Here is a 16,541-nt window from a genome sequence, read left to right as displayed (position 1 = left end):
GTGAAGCAAGTCACCGGTGTGTGGGGGGGGAGAGGTAGCAAGCTACCCTTCCCCTACCCCCCGCTAACTAGCGCGGGGGTAATTAACCCTCGTTAAAACTATTGGCTCGTCATTTCAGCTGCGCTAAAAGGTAAACCCAATGTAAATAGCGTGGTTTGTATTTCGGTTACGGAACAAAACTATTTTTACAAAGAACAGACAAGAAGCTCTCTAAATAAAAAATAAAAAAAAGAGCAGATTGACAAAGCTAATGTTGTTAATTGCTAACTTGAGGTTTAAATTACCTAGCCTTCAACTTTCATTTTCATGATCCTATATTAGTGATTCTTCACTGTAATTATCTTTATATGTCAAGCACTGACATAAATCTACTTTATAGCTTTCATTTTCATGGTCATAATATTAAAATCCACTACAGGCCATTGCTTTTTATTCTTAAATACCAGTTTACCTTAATAAATACCAGTATTCTTATATTGGGACAATATTTGCAGATTCTGTAGTACAGTACCTTGGTTATGAGCTAACTTATCATTGGAGCAAGCTTGCAAACTAAAATGATATTTTGATTATATAATAAATTTTTGAATATACTTACCCGGTGAATATATAATAGCTGACGTCTCGGACGGCTCGACAGATACCAAAAACTCGCGAGCGATCGCCATGAAGGTTGCGGGTGTGACCACCAGCGCTGACTATCGGCCAGATACCGCATATACTTGTCAAGGTCTCCAGTTCTTCTCAGTCCGCTGGGTCTCTATCGGGGAAGAAGGGAGGGCCTTTAATTTATATACAGTGAACCCTCGTTTATCGCGGTAGATAGGTTCCAGACGCGGGCGCGATAGGTGAAAATCCGCGAAGTAGTGACATCATATTTACCTATTTATTTAACATGTATATTCGGACTTTTAAAACCTTCCCTTGTACGTAGTACTGTTAACAAACCACCCTTTAATGTACAGAACACTTAATGCATGTACTACAGCACCCTAAACTAAAACAGGCACAAATATTAAAGGCGATTTTATATCATGCGTTTCCTAAACACCTAAAAAGCACGATAAAAAATGGCAACCAATGTTTTGTTTACGTTCATCTCTGATCATAATGAAGAAACAAACTCATTTAGTGTACACATATATGTATAGGTTAGTTTTTGCATCGATTATATTGATTATACAGTACTGTATGTTGATTTTTTTATTACCAATGTTTTAGTTTACGTATTTTTCTTAGGACTTCCAAATGAAATCTTTTTCTTTATGACGCCGCCTGAAACGACGGCGTGTACGCTCAGTAAACAACCACGCTCAGAACAAACAAGGCATTTAACGCGCATGATGATAGTGATAAATAATGATACAGTACATACAGTATTTACAGTAAAAGCATTTACAAAATATGTTACCTTACAAATTTATACAGTACTTGTACGTAGCAAAGCAGGAAAGCAATTTGAGAGAGAGAGAGAGAGAGAGAGAGAGAGAGAGAGAGAGAGAGAGAGAGAGAGAGAGAGAGAGAGAGAGAGAGAGAGAGAGAGATTGTTTTACGTACGTAAATGTAAATTTTAAACAAAAAAAATATGATAGGTTACAACATGTAGACTTTTAAAACCTTCCCTTTAACTTAATGCATACAGTACGTACATTACTAAACTATAAAACAGGTTAAAGTAAAAAATAAAGATTGTTACTGTACTCACCACGAAAGAAGTTGAAGAAAAACTTGAATGGTGATGGCGATGAATTTGCTGCACAGTAGAAATGATGATGATGAAGCTGATGATGTGTTCTACTGTGCAGTCAATGATAGTATTTTACGTCTCTTCAGACGGAGGTGTCTTTTCCTGGGACACCTCTTCAACTTCTTCCTGGGAAACTTCTTCAATTTCTTCCGAAGGCGTACTAGCAGGAGGAACTGGCTCTTTTTTGCGAGGCTGGAAGAACATTGTGATCAGAAGTTGTTGCCGCTGCTTCTTTTTTCGATCCAAGAGCATCCTGTAGGGAGTCATGATGTCATCGACCTTATTTGAGAATTGCATCGAGCGAACCATATCCTCGTCCCACTCTTGTAACATTTCTTTTGCCTCCTTCATATGGTTGCAGAACTTGGCAAGCCGTTCTAATGTTAAGCCCGTTTCTTCGACATTTTCTTGGGTCTCTTCCTGGGTACCTTCACTCTCTTCCTCACTTGCCGATTTCGTCAGGTCTTCGAGGTCTGCGTCAGTTAGGGGCTGGGAATGGCAGTCCAACAACTCGTCGACGTCTTCAGTCGTCATGTCGCCAAACCCGTCACCTCCAATTATGGCAGCCAACTGCACAGATTTCCGTATTGCAGAGTGTTGGATTTCCGACGGAGTAAATCCCTTGTCGTCGTAAACAATATCGGGCCACAGCTTCTTCCAGCTCGCATTCACGGTTGCAGGTTTCATCTCTTGAAGTGCCTTTTGAATATTCTGCAGGCACGTGGCTATGGTGTACTGCCGCCAGTACGCCTTCAAGTTGAAATCTTCATCCTCGTCATCTTGGGCAGCATCCACACACGCAACGAGGTCCGCCAAGGTATTCTTCGTGTAGAGGGCCTTGAACGCCCTGATAACCCCCTGGTCCATCGGTTGAATTAATGACGTGGTGTTGGGTGGCAGGAACTCAACCTGAACGCCCTCACGCGACAGGTCAGTTGCGTGTCCACCAGCGTTATCCATAAGGAGAAGGATCTTGAATGGCAAGCCCTTCTCTAAGAGATATTCATGGACTTGCGGGATGAAACACTGGTGGAACCAGTTGGAGGTCAGCATCTTCGTAATCCATGCTTTTTGATTATGCATCCAGTACACGGGAAGGAGATTCTTATTTTTATTTTTCAAAGCGCGAGGATTTTTCGACTTATAAATAAGCCCCGGCTTTAACAAAAATCCAGCAGCATTGCCACACATCACGAGGGTAACGCGATCCTTGAATGCCTTAAAGCCAGAGGCTTTGGCTTCCTCTTTGAACAGGAAAGTTCGCGACGGCATTCTCTTCCAAAACAAGCCGGTTTCATCCATATTAAACACTTGTTCCGGCTTGTATCCACCTTCAGCGATAATGTTCTTGAAAGTCTGGTTCACGTAAGTTTCAGCAGCGGCAGTGTCAGCGGAAGCAGACTCCCCATGCAGGGAAACGCTTTTCAGGGCGAAGCGTTTCTGAAACTTCGCGAACCATCCTTTGCTTGCGGAAAAACGTTTCTGAGGCTGGGAATCAGTGGATGTCCCTGGTTGAGGATCATCTGCATCATCATCATCTTCTGCATGGTTGCCGTCGTCGTCTTTAGGTTCCTTTGCAGCAAAATTCTCATATAAGCTCAAAGCCTTTGTTTGGATGGTGTTCGTATCCAACGCTATGTTCTTCTTCCGGCAGTCGGCAATCCACACAGCTAAAGCACCTTCCATGCGTACGATCGTTTTATTACGCGTTGTAACGACTCGCTTCGCTGATCTGCTAAAGGTGATTGCAGCAGTCTTTCTAATGTTCGCCTCGTCCTTTTTGATATAGCGAACGGTGGATTCGTTGATGCCAAAATGGCGGCCGGCGGCCGCGTAACTTCTACCATCTTTTAACATGTCGAGAAGCGTAACCTTCTCAGCTATCGTCATCATCCTTCGGTGGCGTTTAGGCTCACTACCAGCCTTACTAGAAGCAGAACGCTTGGGAGGCATTGTACAGTAGGATTTAACAGAAAGTTCAACAAAAAGTTCAACTTAAAACAGTCGCACACAGCACAGATTAAACTTCACAAACTTAAGAACGTCTACTCAGCAATACGCGGAGAGAGAAAGTGAACGATCCAGCCCCGCGAGAACTTTGATGCTGCGGGTAGAAGATGCGGGCAAAACACCAATCACAGGCTAGATAACAAAACTTGAGTTTTGATTCGTCATCTATCAGCGCTTGAACCAATCACAACCCGTCTTACAGTACTATGATGCGTTGGTTACTCATAGAAGATGCCCCGCGCATAATGAACGTACGTAGATTAAGTACAATACCGTAATAATAATAAATAATGATAATAATACTGTACAGTAATAATAATAATAATAATGATAATAATAATAACAATAATAATTTTATTAACAACAACAACAATAATAATAATAATAACAATAATAATAAAAATTTACGTACGCTATTTTACGCTCTCTCTCTCTCTCTCTCTCTCTCTCTCTCTCTCTCTCTCTCTCTCTCTCTCTCTCTCTCTCTCTCTCTCTCTCTCTCGTACGCTTACAGTATTCGAAATGTGATTTTTGCAACAAAGAATATTATTGGATGCAGTACTGTACTACGTACGTATACATACAAAAGATTCATGGAAAAGAAGCACATCCATTACAGTACACACCATTCTAATATGGTATGACTGCATCTGATTTGCGTTTCATGTTCGATTTAATTTTACTACGTACTGAATTATCGTATGATCACATTCTCTTTTCGTGTTTTATTTCTTTCTGTGCTGAATTATATATCATATGTAATGCAATGAACAATCAGTAAGAGCAGATATTATTAATTACAGTATTAATGGAATTACAGGTAACAAAATATCGTATTTGGTTGTCTTCAGATTTCGCAGTATTTTCGAATTTTCCGGAAAATCCGCGATATGTATATATATATGGGTTATGGGAAAACCCCGCGAAGTGGTGAATCCGCGATTGTCGAACCGCGAAGTAGCGAGGGTTCACTGTATTCACCGGGTAAGTATATTCAAAAATTTATTTCATAAGGAAAATATCATTTTTAAATATTAAACTTAGCCGGTGAATATATAATAGCTGATTCCCACCCATGGTGGTGGGTAGAGACCAGAATTAATGCAATAAAGGCGTATATGCTCATGAGTTTTTGACAATTATATCATAAAAAAACCCACTTAAATATAGGTACCTGGTAAGGAAGCTGACTCTGACGATTACTCTGCCTTATTAGTCCGCTTTCCTCACGAAGCCCAGCCATCCTCTCAGGATGCTGAAAGACTCCCAGGAGCTGTTATATCCAGGGCGACCACCCATACAACAGGACCTCATCAATACCCTTAATCTGCGCGCTCTCAAGAAACGACATTTGACCACCCGCCAAATCAAAAAGGATGCGAAAGACTTCCCAGTCTTCCGTACAACCCAAGACAAGATTAAAAACATTTCAAGAGAAGATTAAAAGGATATTGGGATTAAGGGAATGTAGTGGTAGAACCCTCACCCACTACTGCACTCGCTGCAACGAATGGACCCAGGGTGTAGCAGTCCTCATAAAGAGTCTGGACGTCTTTTAAGTAAAATGAAGCGAACACCGACTTGCTCCTCCAAAAGGTCGCGTCCATAATACTTCGCAGAGACCTGTTTTGCTTAAAAGCCACGGAAGTTGCTATCGCTCTTACTTCGTGCGTCTTGACCTTAAGTAAACAACGATCTTTCTCACTTAAATGAGAATGTGCCTCCCGGATTAAAAATCTAATAAAGTACGATAAAGCATTTTTAGACATAGGCAATGAGGGCTTCTTAACGGAGCACCATAAGGCCTCAGACCCACCTCGTAAAGGTCTAGTACGAGCTAAATAAAACTTAAGAGCTCTAACTGGGCACAGTACTCTTTCAACCTCGTTGCCTACGATTTCTGACAGGCAAGGTATATCAAAAGATTTAGGCCAAGGACGAGAAGGCAGTTCATTCTTGGCCAAAAAACCAAGCTGAAGAGAACATGCGGCTTTATCTGTAGAGAAGCCGATGTTTTTACTAAAGGCATGGATCTCACTGACCCTTTCAGCCGAAGCCAAGCACACCAAAAAAATCGTCTTTAGGGTGAGATCCTTCAGGGAGGCTGAATGCAATGGCTCAAACCTGTCGGACATTAGGAACCTTAGGACCACGTCTAAGTTCCAAGCAGGAGTTGACATACGACGCTCCTTAGAGGTCTCGAAGGACTTAAGGAGATCTTGGAGATCTTTATTATTGGACAGATCCAAGCCTCTATGTCTGAACACAGAAGCCAACATGCTCCTGTAGCCCTTAATAGTGGGAGCAGAGAGGGAGCGAACATTTCTCAGATGCAGGAGAAAGTCTGCAATTTGGGCTACAGAGGTACTGGAAGAGGAAATGGATGATGACTTGCACCAATCTCTAAAGACCTCCCACTTCGACTGGTAGACCTTGATAGTAGATGATCTCCTAGCCCTCGCGATTGCTCTGGCTGCCTCCTTCGAAAATCCTCGAGCTCTTGAGAGTCTTTCGATAGTCTGAAGGCAGTCAGACGAAGCGCAGGGAGGCTTTGATGAAGACTCCTTACGTGGGGCTGCCGTAAGAGATCCATCCTTAAAGGTAGACTCCTTGGAACGTCTACCAGCCATTGAAGTACCTCTGTGAACCACTCTCTCGCAGGCCAGAGGGGAGCAACCAACGTCAACCTTGTCCCTTCGTGAGAGGCGAACTTCTGCAGAACCCTGTTGATGATCTTGAACGGCGGGAATGCGTACGCGTCCAGGTGAGACCAGTCCAGCAGAAAGGCATCTATGTGGGCCGCCTCTGGATCTGGGACTGGAGAGCAATAGGTCGGGAGCCTTTTGGTCAAAGAGGTCGCAAAGAGGTCTATGGTGGGCTGACCCCAAGTCATCCAAAGACTCTTGCACACGTCCTTGTGGAGGGTCCATTCTGTGGGGATCACCTGACCTCTCCGACTGAGACAGTCCGCCAAGACATTCAATTTCCCCTGGACGAACCTTGTCAACAGTGAGATGCCTCGATCTTTTGACCAGATGAGGAGGTCCCTTGCGATGACGAACAGTGTGTGGGAGTGAGTGCCTCCTTGCTTGGAGATGTACGCCAAGGCTGTGGTGTTGTCCGCATTCACTTCTACCACTTTGTTTCGGAGAAGACTCTCGAAACTCGTCAAGGCCAAGTGAACAGCCAACAGCTCCTTGCAGTTGATGTGCAGGCTCCTCTGATCCGACGTCCAAAGACCCGAACATTCCAGACCGTCCAGAGTCGCTCCCCAACCCAAATCCGACGCATCTGAGAATAACACGTGGTTTGGGTTCTTGACCGCCAGGGACAGACCCTCTCGAAGACTTATGTTGCTGTCCCACCAGTTCAGGCACGTCTTTACTGGCTCGGAGATCGGGATTGAAACAGCTTCCAAAGTCTTGCCCTTGTCCCAATGGGAGTCTAGATGGAACTGGAGAGGGCGAAGGTGAAGTCTCCCTAGCGAGATAAATTGTTCCAGGGATGACAGAGTCCTTAGGAGGCTCATCCAACTTCTCACTGAGCAACGGTCTTTTCTCAGCATGAGGCGGACTTTGAGCAAGGCTTGATCTATCCTGGTGGCAGACGGAAAAGCCCGAAAAGCTAGACTGCGAATCTCCATCCCCAAATAGAGAATCGTTCACTAACAGTCCCAACTCCTTTGCAAGATCCAACGTCCATTAAAGGTCCTGCAGACAGCGATGACGGGACGACGCTCTGAGCAGCCAGTCGTCCAGGTACAGGGAGGCTCGAATCCCCGATAAATGAAGAAATTTTGCCACATTTCTCATGAGCCTCGTAAAAACAAGAGGAGCAGGGCTGAGGCCGAAGCACAGTGCTCGGAATTGGTACACCACATTCCTGTATACAAACCTCAGATATGGTTGAGAATCCGGGTGTATAGGAATGTGGAAGTACGCATCCTGCAGGTCGAGAGAGACCATCCAGTCTCCCTCTCTGACTGCTGCTAGGACGGACTTCGTGGTCTCCATCGTAAATTTTTTTTTGACAACAAAAACGTTGAGCGCACTGACATCCAGCACTGGCCTCCAACCTCCTGTATGCTTTGGGACTAGGAAGAGACGGTTGTAAAATCCCGGTGATTGAAGGTCCGAGACTTTCACCACCGCTCCCTTCTCTAGCAACTGAGACACCTGCAGTTGTAGTGCCTGTCTCCTTGACTCCTCTCGATACCTGGAAGAGAGGTCTATAGGAACTGTTACCAGAGGAGGCCTCCGTACAAAAGGTATTTTGTACCCCTCCTTGAGCAACAACACAGACTCTCGGTCTGCACCCCTCTTCTCCCAGGCCTGCCAGAAGTTGTTCAGTCTGGCCCCTACCGCTGTCTGAGGATGTGGGCAGTCAGACTCTGCCACGGGAGGACTTGGATCCTCTCCTCTTGCCTCTTTTACTGTCGGCCCGAGCGCCTCCCTTACTGGGGGCTCTGCCACGAAAGGGCGGGATAAACCTAGTAGCTGGGGTATCGAGCTTGGGTCTTACGACATAAGACGATGAAGGAGCAGCCTTGCGCGCCGACATAGCCATCAGGTCGTGGGTATCCTTCTGCACCAGAGAAGCCGCAATATCCTTGATCAACTGCTGAGGAAACAAGGCAGATGACAATGGGGCAAAGAGAAGCTCCGACCTTTGGCAGGGAGTTACTCCTGCCGAAAGGAACGAGCAAAGAGTCTCCCTCTTCTTAAGGACTCCTGCCGTAAAGGTAGCAGCAAGCTCATTAGAGCCATCACGGATAGCTTTGTCCATGCAGGACATAATAAGCACGGAAACATCACGGTCGGCCGAAGAGATCTTCCTGCTCAAGGCTCCCAGCGACCAATCCAAAAAGTTAAAAACTTCGAAGGCCCTGTAAACCCCTTTGAGGAGATGATCAAGGTCCGAAGGGGACCAGTAAACTTTAGAGCGTCTCATGGCCAGGCGACAGGGAGAGTCTACGAGGCTTGAGAAGTCTCCCTGGGCAGAGGCAGGAACTCCCAAGCCGAGAACTTCTCCCGTGTCATACCAGACGCTCGCTCTAGAAGCCAGTTTAAAAGGAGGGAAAGCAAAGGCTGTCTTCCCCAAACTCCTCCTGGTGATCAACCAGTCGCCTAACAAACGCAAAGCTCTCTTAGAAGAGCGAGAGAGCACTAGCTTAGTAAACGAAGTAGCTAGGCCTAGAGTAAACTCTGACGGAGGCGAACGAGGAGCAGCAGTTACAAAATGGTCAGGAAACAGATCCTTAAAAATCAGCATGATCTTTTTAAAGTCCATAGAGGGCTGAGCAGCTATAGGCTCCTCTCCGTCTGACAAAGTCCCCAAAGGAATATCAGTTGGAGGGGGATCAGCAACTTCCTCATCTGACGGAACCTCGTCCGACAACTGCCGAGTCTCATGAAAAGGAGAGACCTGCCGCGGCGGCAACGCTTGACAGGCAAAGTCAACAAGCAAAGGAGCAGCAGTAGCAGCAGAGGAAGCGACGTCACGCCGCTGCTGAAAGGACTGAAATCCTTGTGACTGACCAACAACAACAGCTAAAGTTGATTGACGCTCGACGTCACGTCGGAACTGCCTTGACTGCATAGACTGAGCAGGCAAAACAACCTCCGACTGCGGTGACTGACGTTCAACGTCACGTCGAGGCAACGGAGCCGGTCGGCGAACGTCAGTGCGGGGCTGCGGAGGCAGCAGCTGAACGTCAGTACGAGACTGCAGCAAGGGAGGATCCACGTCACGCGACTGACGTGAAAAACTACTGACATCATGTTTCAAAGTACTGTACTAGAAACGTCAGCACTAACGTCAAACGGACGAGTAAACACTCGTTTGGGCGGCTGACGGCCAGAGTCTCGATCAGCGTAATGGCGACTCGAAAGCAAAGGATCATCGCGAACCTGCTCAACGTCATACTCTTCCATAAGGGAGGCAAGCTGAGACTGCATGTCCCGCAGGACAACCCACTTCGGATCAACGGGAGTCGGAACGGGCCGTGACGTCAGTAACGTCTGCGTTGGCAAAACATTGCCTCTACCGAGACCCTCGGACCCCGTGTTACGCTTGCGCTTAATAGGCGAACAGTCTTCCGACGACTGCAAAAGGTCAGAGCTGTCCCAATGGCTACAGCCAGGACGCTGGACCTGTCCTGAAGGGACTGACTTTCGCTTCAAGGGTCTAGAAACCTTGCGCCAAGGTTTCTTGTGCGATAAGTCTTCGGAGGACGAGGAGAACACAGTCTCACCCGTCTTATGGTAAGGGCGATCTTGACGAGAAACGTCCGATACCAAAGAGGGAACGTCTGTACGTTGGTTAACGCCTCTCGTCCCCTTAAGTCCTACGACATTACTTCTCCCTGGTGCAGGGGAGCCTGAAAGAGGTCTCGGACTAGGGGAGCGACAAGCACGAACAGACGAACCCTCGGTCGCAACACTAAATACACTTTGCGCACTTATCACTTTATCACTACGATTTTCTGTTTTACCACTCTGACACTTCAACAACTTAACATCTGACATGAGTTGGTTACGGTCCGATGCTAAGGACTCAACTTTTTCGCCTAAAGCTTGAATCGCAAGAAACATATCCCGCATTGACGGTTCATGAGTGCTAGTAGGGGGTTCAGGAACAACTACTACAGGGGAAGGATTAGGTTCAGGGGCATGGGAGGAGGAAAATTCCAAAGACCTAGAGGAGCTTCTCCTTACCCTATCTCTCTCCAGCTTACGAGTATATTTGTCATATTCAAGCCAGTCGAATTCCGACAAGACCACGCACTCATCACACCGATCTCCTAATTGGCAGGATTTACCCTGGCAATTAGAACAAACGGTATGTGGGTCGATAGAGGCCTTGGGAAGACGTTTGTTGCAATCCCTCGCACACTTGCGAAATTTAGGTCCAGGGATAGGAGAAGGGTCAGCCATATTGAACAATCAGAGAAAATCCAAGTCAAAACCAAAGTCATCAACAATAAACACTACCCAAAAAAAGGGTTTCAAGAGTTTAATTGAAGAAAAAACACCCGTCACAGCGAAAGCTCAAAAACAACCAAAATAAAGTACTTCACCAAAAAGGTCGAAAACTCAAGGTCATCAGCGAGCGGAACCAACTTGTCGACAAGACCGACAGAGAAGAACTGGAGACCTTGACAAGTATATGCGGTATCTGGCCGATAGTCGGCGCTGGTGGTCACACCCGCAACCTTCATGGCGATCGCTCGCGAGTTTTTGGTATCTGTTGAGCCGTCCGAGACGTCAGCTATTATATATTCACCGGCTAAGTTTAATATTTAAAAACTAAAATTTTTCTCATAAGAAATAAATTAAATTCACACGGTGTGGAAATACACATGAAATCATTTTTAAAGGTTTGTGATGGTAATTAGTGAACAATTTTTAACCCCTAACAAAAAATTAATAAAAAATCACAATTAAAAATGAACAATAGAATTAATACTAAAAATCAATTTAACTGGCATGGAAATTAAATGAAAAAGTTATTATATATCAACACTCCCTCCTGGTCTCATACGACTCCCCCATTTCGCTGTTGTCACTATGGTTATTGATGGCTAGATTGAGGCAAACTGGTTTGTGGAGCTTCCCTGGTTTGGTGCACTGGGAAGAGATTATAGAGTTGCGGCACAGCCATTGTGAATGTAATAATCCCACTTACCAATGCACCCCTAAGATGGGATGCCATTGTACTTTTTTAACTGTTTTTGCCCATTGGCATAACATCTGTAGAGGCAGGTTTTTTCTGAACCTCAAAATCATAATTAACCCCATCATTGTCATTTTTCCCTTTCCTTCTTCAAAAGCTTTCAACCATTTCTCCTTCTACAAAATACCTAACTGGTTTCATCTGCAGGCAGGCCCCACACCCTTTTATAGGGGAATATATATATATATTTATTTTTACCGTGAACCATTGTAAGATTTTTTTATGACATATGCCTAGTTTAAAAACAGATTGTTCACACATATAAAAGTGAATACTGTATACAGTATATTATTCAGAGACATATCTCAACTCATACATTAAACATTTAAAGCATATCAATTTGAGACTTGCAGATAGATTTCATTACACCAAAGAAATTTTGCACATCACAAGATAGTCTTGTTCATAAAATATTTGTCTACAAAAAAAATGTGCATAGCAAAGGAAATTTTTGCTCGCAGACTGATACAACACTGTACTCGTAAACTGATTTGAATTTTTATGCTCATATATCAATTTGTTCGTATTCAGTCACTTGCAAACCGAGATTTTAGGAAATAATTCAGGAAAGCCTATTTGCTCTGATTTACGGACCGAGCCCGGAGGATACTGTAGTGATAACACACTCACACGTCAAAGTCCAGAGAACCACAATGAACTCACTTTACAAACCATATACACATTAAAGTCCAAAGATTTCTAAATCAAGTGTGTTTGGACAAATTACATTAACAAAGACAGTGTCACAAAATGCGATTAGAGGGAGCAGTACTGTAAAGGTTTAGGGTTTTAAGGACTACTGGGAGGTGATACTCTAGAACACTAAATTAGGGGATTACATTGATAGCTTTACTTTAATACAAATATAAAGTTCATCCTAGTCAGATCTTCACATTAAGAACCATGAGATTTTAAGTTTCTTTTTTCATTACTGTATATTTGACCTCACATAAGAGAAATTAATACATTGTTTTCTCTTATAATGCAAATAAATAGAATCTAAGCAAGTGCTTTAGGCTTGCATTACATGAACATTAAAAAAAAATTTAAAATCACTAAGTGTAAGTTAAATATGGGAGATAATGTATTTTAACCTAAGAATGAAGTTTATATCTGTAAATAACAAGATGGATATTTCATCTAATTGAAACACAAAAACAAAACTACCTAAATGATAATTGAAACCAATTGTTAACTTACACTTTGAGCAAATGCAAAATGGAAAATTCAAATACTCTAATGAACTGCAACAGTTAAATCAAGAACCTGATGGTATCAAATATCATAAACACGTGTTCCTCACAAGCAAGAGTTAAACAAAGGTTAAAGATGTCAGAAAATACATAAAACCTCTAACATATATCCAGAATAATATCATCCAGACAAAATAAAGACATTATTTTCCTAACTAAATGTGCATGATCACGGAGATTACTTACCAGTTGACCAAGTTTGCACAAAAATGGTTATATCCTCACGTTATCCTGGGCAGTTATTCAAGGGTTCTAAATGCAGATGTGGTTGAAGATGATCAAGTGGTGAAGAATGTTCAATATTGCCATGTGTTCATGGCCGTTATTTCATGGTTGTTGGTAGTCAGCATTATCAGACCTCACATATGGGATTAGTAGAGTTGAATAGCTGCAGTCCACTATAAACAGTTCTACAATTGATGGACAATAATAGGAGTCCCGTAGCTCAAGTAGGAAATCATACAAGGGGGCTTACACTGTTAAAGATGTGTGAACACTAAACAAAAGCTACATATCTGTCTTACATTGTGGGTAGAGAAGGACATAAGTTATACAACGATCCTTCTGGTCCTGTAGTCTTCTTACAAGTGAACAGATTCCTAATTTCAGCAATTCCAGATGCCTGGGTGAAGGGTTCACATACGCACGCAGGAATGGCAGAATAAATGTGCTGAATTGCCAATCCAAATGTTACAAGATGTTTTAATTCTCCGGTGCTGGTGTGTAGAATGGTCCTTATATAAATACATGTAGAATACTTGCAGCTTCATGGGAAAGAAATTAGAGAGAGATCCTACAGTCTGACATATAAAATTAAATATATACAGTGATTAATGTGTTTACTGCTGTTATATCACAGACAACAATCCTAGCTAAACAGCTTTTACATAGGTACAAAGATGTAAATAACTATACTACAGCGTACTCCTAATTACGTAAATTCATGAATTACGGAAATACAGGACGAGTAAGGTTAAACATCCAATCAATATTAAATGAACATTCAACACACAACCAAGTGGGCTCGTCAAAAATGAACGATAAGTTGCTTGAATAAAACATACGTTTAATGCCAGTATATCACAGACAGCAATCCTAGCTAATCAGCTTTTAAATACAGTAGGTACAAAGATATAAATTAGAGGGTTATAAACATTGAGTTATATACATTGTTCATCATTTATTCTTAATATGTTTTATGTTCATTTGAGTTATATACATTGTTCATCATTTATTCTAAATATGTTTTATGTTCATTTCAGATTGACCGTGGTCATTGTTCAATAATAAAGTCATTTGAATAAATGGACCAAGCTCTTATTTATGACCACGGCCTAAGAACTAATCAAAATGCCAGCAGTAGGATGTTCAATACCAGGCTGTGATTACGTCACGGACGACCTTGAGGCCGCCATCGTAGCTGCACTCATAACTGCTCACTGCACCACACATGCTCCTGGACAAGCTGCCAAAGTAGAAAGAGTTAAAAGACCCACAATATCGACAGCGGGAACAAGTGAAGAATGGGCATATTTTCAATCACGATGGTCTGACTATGTAAACGCAACTAAAATTGAGGGCCGTGATCGTGTGGTACAGCTTCTAGAATGCTGCGAAGAACAACTTCGAAAAGACTTAACACGATCAGCTGGTGGCAGTCTTACTAACAAGACTGAAGTAGAAGTGATGGGAGCAATAAAAAAACTGGCAGTTCGAGAGGAAAACACCATGGTAGCTCGTGTGACTCTACACAACATGCGTCAAGACCGTGATGAGCCTGTACGACGTTTCTGCGCACGACTTATAGGACAGGCTAGTGTTTGCAAATTCCTGATAAAATGTCCAGGATGCAACGTTGATGTAAATTATACTGACACAATAGTGAGAGACGTATTGGCACGCGGCATTTGTGACCCTGAAATACAATTAGATCTACTTGGTGATAAGAATCAGGACATGTCATTGGAAGAAGTTGCACAGTTTGTCGAAGCTAAAGAATCTGGTAAACGATCTGCCTCCCGACTATTAGACTCTCATGAGGTCCAAGCAGCGGCCAGTAGTTCATACAGAAAGGCAAAACAAACCGCTGTCAAAGATAAAAACGAAGTTTGCTCATACTGTGGCAAGAAAGGACATGGTAAAAACACTCCTGCACGTGCAAGAAAATCAGAATGTTTAGCTTACGGTCATAGATGTGAACACTGCAACCGAGAAAATCACTTCGAGAGTGTTTGCCGTAGTAAGGGCAAACCAAAAGTGAAACCCAGTGCTCACAATGCCAATGACTACGAGAATGCGGTGTTCAACACCTTGTGCAGCGTATCATCAATCTCTAAACGACACACCAACAAGACATTGGCTTTGGACCACCATCTGTATGACAACTTATCTGATACTTGGATAAAAAGACCTTCCAAATCTCAACCTTTCATAAATCTGACAATCAGAACGTCACCTAAGGATTACGAAACCTTTGGTTTCCACCTTCAAGCTGGTACACATGCTGTTCGTATATCTGCAATGGCAGACACTGGATGCCAAAGCTGTCTCGCAGGTATCAAGGTCATCCACAAACTTGGCCTCAAGCAAAGTGACCTCATTCCTGTAACTATGAAAATGCACGCTGCAAATAACAGAGGCATTAAAATCCTCGGTGCCACAATCCTTTGTATATCAGGAACAGATGAGCAGGGGAACCTTGTTGAGACTAGACAAATGACATATGTCACCGACAACTCGGATAAGCTCTTCATCAGTAGGGAAGCCTGCATCGCCCTTGGCATGATATCGGATAGTTTTCCGACTATTGGTGAAATCTATGACACACAATCGGAAACTCCGGATGCCACCAACAATGGAGTAGGAAGCGTTAGTGGACTAGCCAATCAGTGTGACTGCCCAAAACGTCAACTACCACCTCCGCCGCCTACAGAATTACCGTTCAGTGCAACCGAGTCCAACCGGTCTAAACTAAAGGACTACCTCTTGAAGTACTACGAATCAAGTACATTCAACGTATGTGACCACCAACCGTTACCACTAATGGATGGACCCCCAATGAAGCTGATGATCGATCCGAATGCTGATCCTGTTGCTCGTCACACACCAGTGCCAGTGCCGTTACACTGGCAAGAGGAAGTTAAAGCTGGACTTGACCAGGACGTTCGCCTTGGTGTCCTTGAACCTGTCCCAATCGGAGAACCAGTAACTTGGTGCCATCGGATGGTTGTATGTGCTAAGAAAAATGGCACACCTCGACGAACAGTTGATTTTCAGCCTCTCAATGTGCACGCTAAGAGAGAAACGCATCATACGCCTTCTCCATTTCACCAAGCAAGGTCAGTACCACAAGGAAAAAAGAAAACCGTCTTTGATGCCTGGAACGGATACCACAGTGTACCGATTCAGGAATCTGACCGTCACTTAACTAAGTTTATCACTCCTTGGGGACGCTATCGTTATAAAACAGCCCCTCAAGGGTATATTGCTTCTGGCGACGGATATACTCGACGGTATGATGAAATAGTTGCCGAGATACCCAACAAAACTAAATGTGTCGACGATGTTCTTCTTTGGTCTGACTCAATAGAGGAGAGTTTTTTCCAAGCTGTACAATGGCTCGACATATGTGGAACACACGGCATAACACTCAACCCTGACAAATTTTGTTTCGCAGAAGACACAGCTGAATTCGCTGGATTCGAAATAACCCCAGACACAGTTTGCCCATGTGCAAGATATCTTAGTGCAATTATGGACTTTCCAACCCCAAGAAATATCACCGATGTCAGATCTTG

Source organism: Palaemon carinicauda, chromosome 10, assembly GCF_036898095.1.
Source record: "Palaemon carinicauda isolate YSFRI2023 chromosome 10, ASM3689809v2, whole genome shotgun sequence".
In the NCBI taxonomy this organism is placed as follows: Eukaryota; Metazoa; Arthropoda; class Malacostraca; order Decapoda; family Palaemonidae; genus Palaemon; species Palaemon carinicauda.
Note: the sequence above shows the minus strand (reverse complement) of the source record.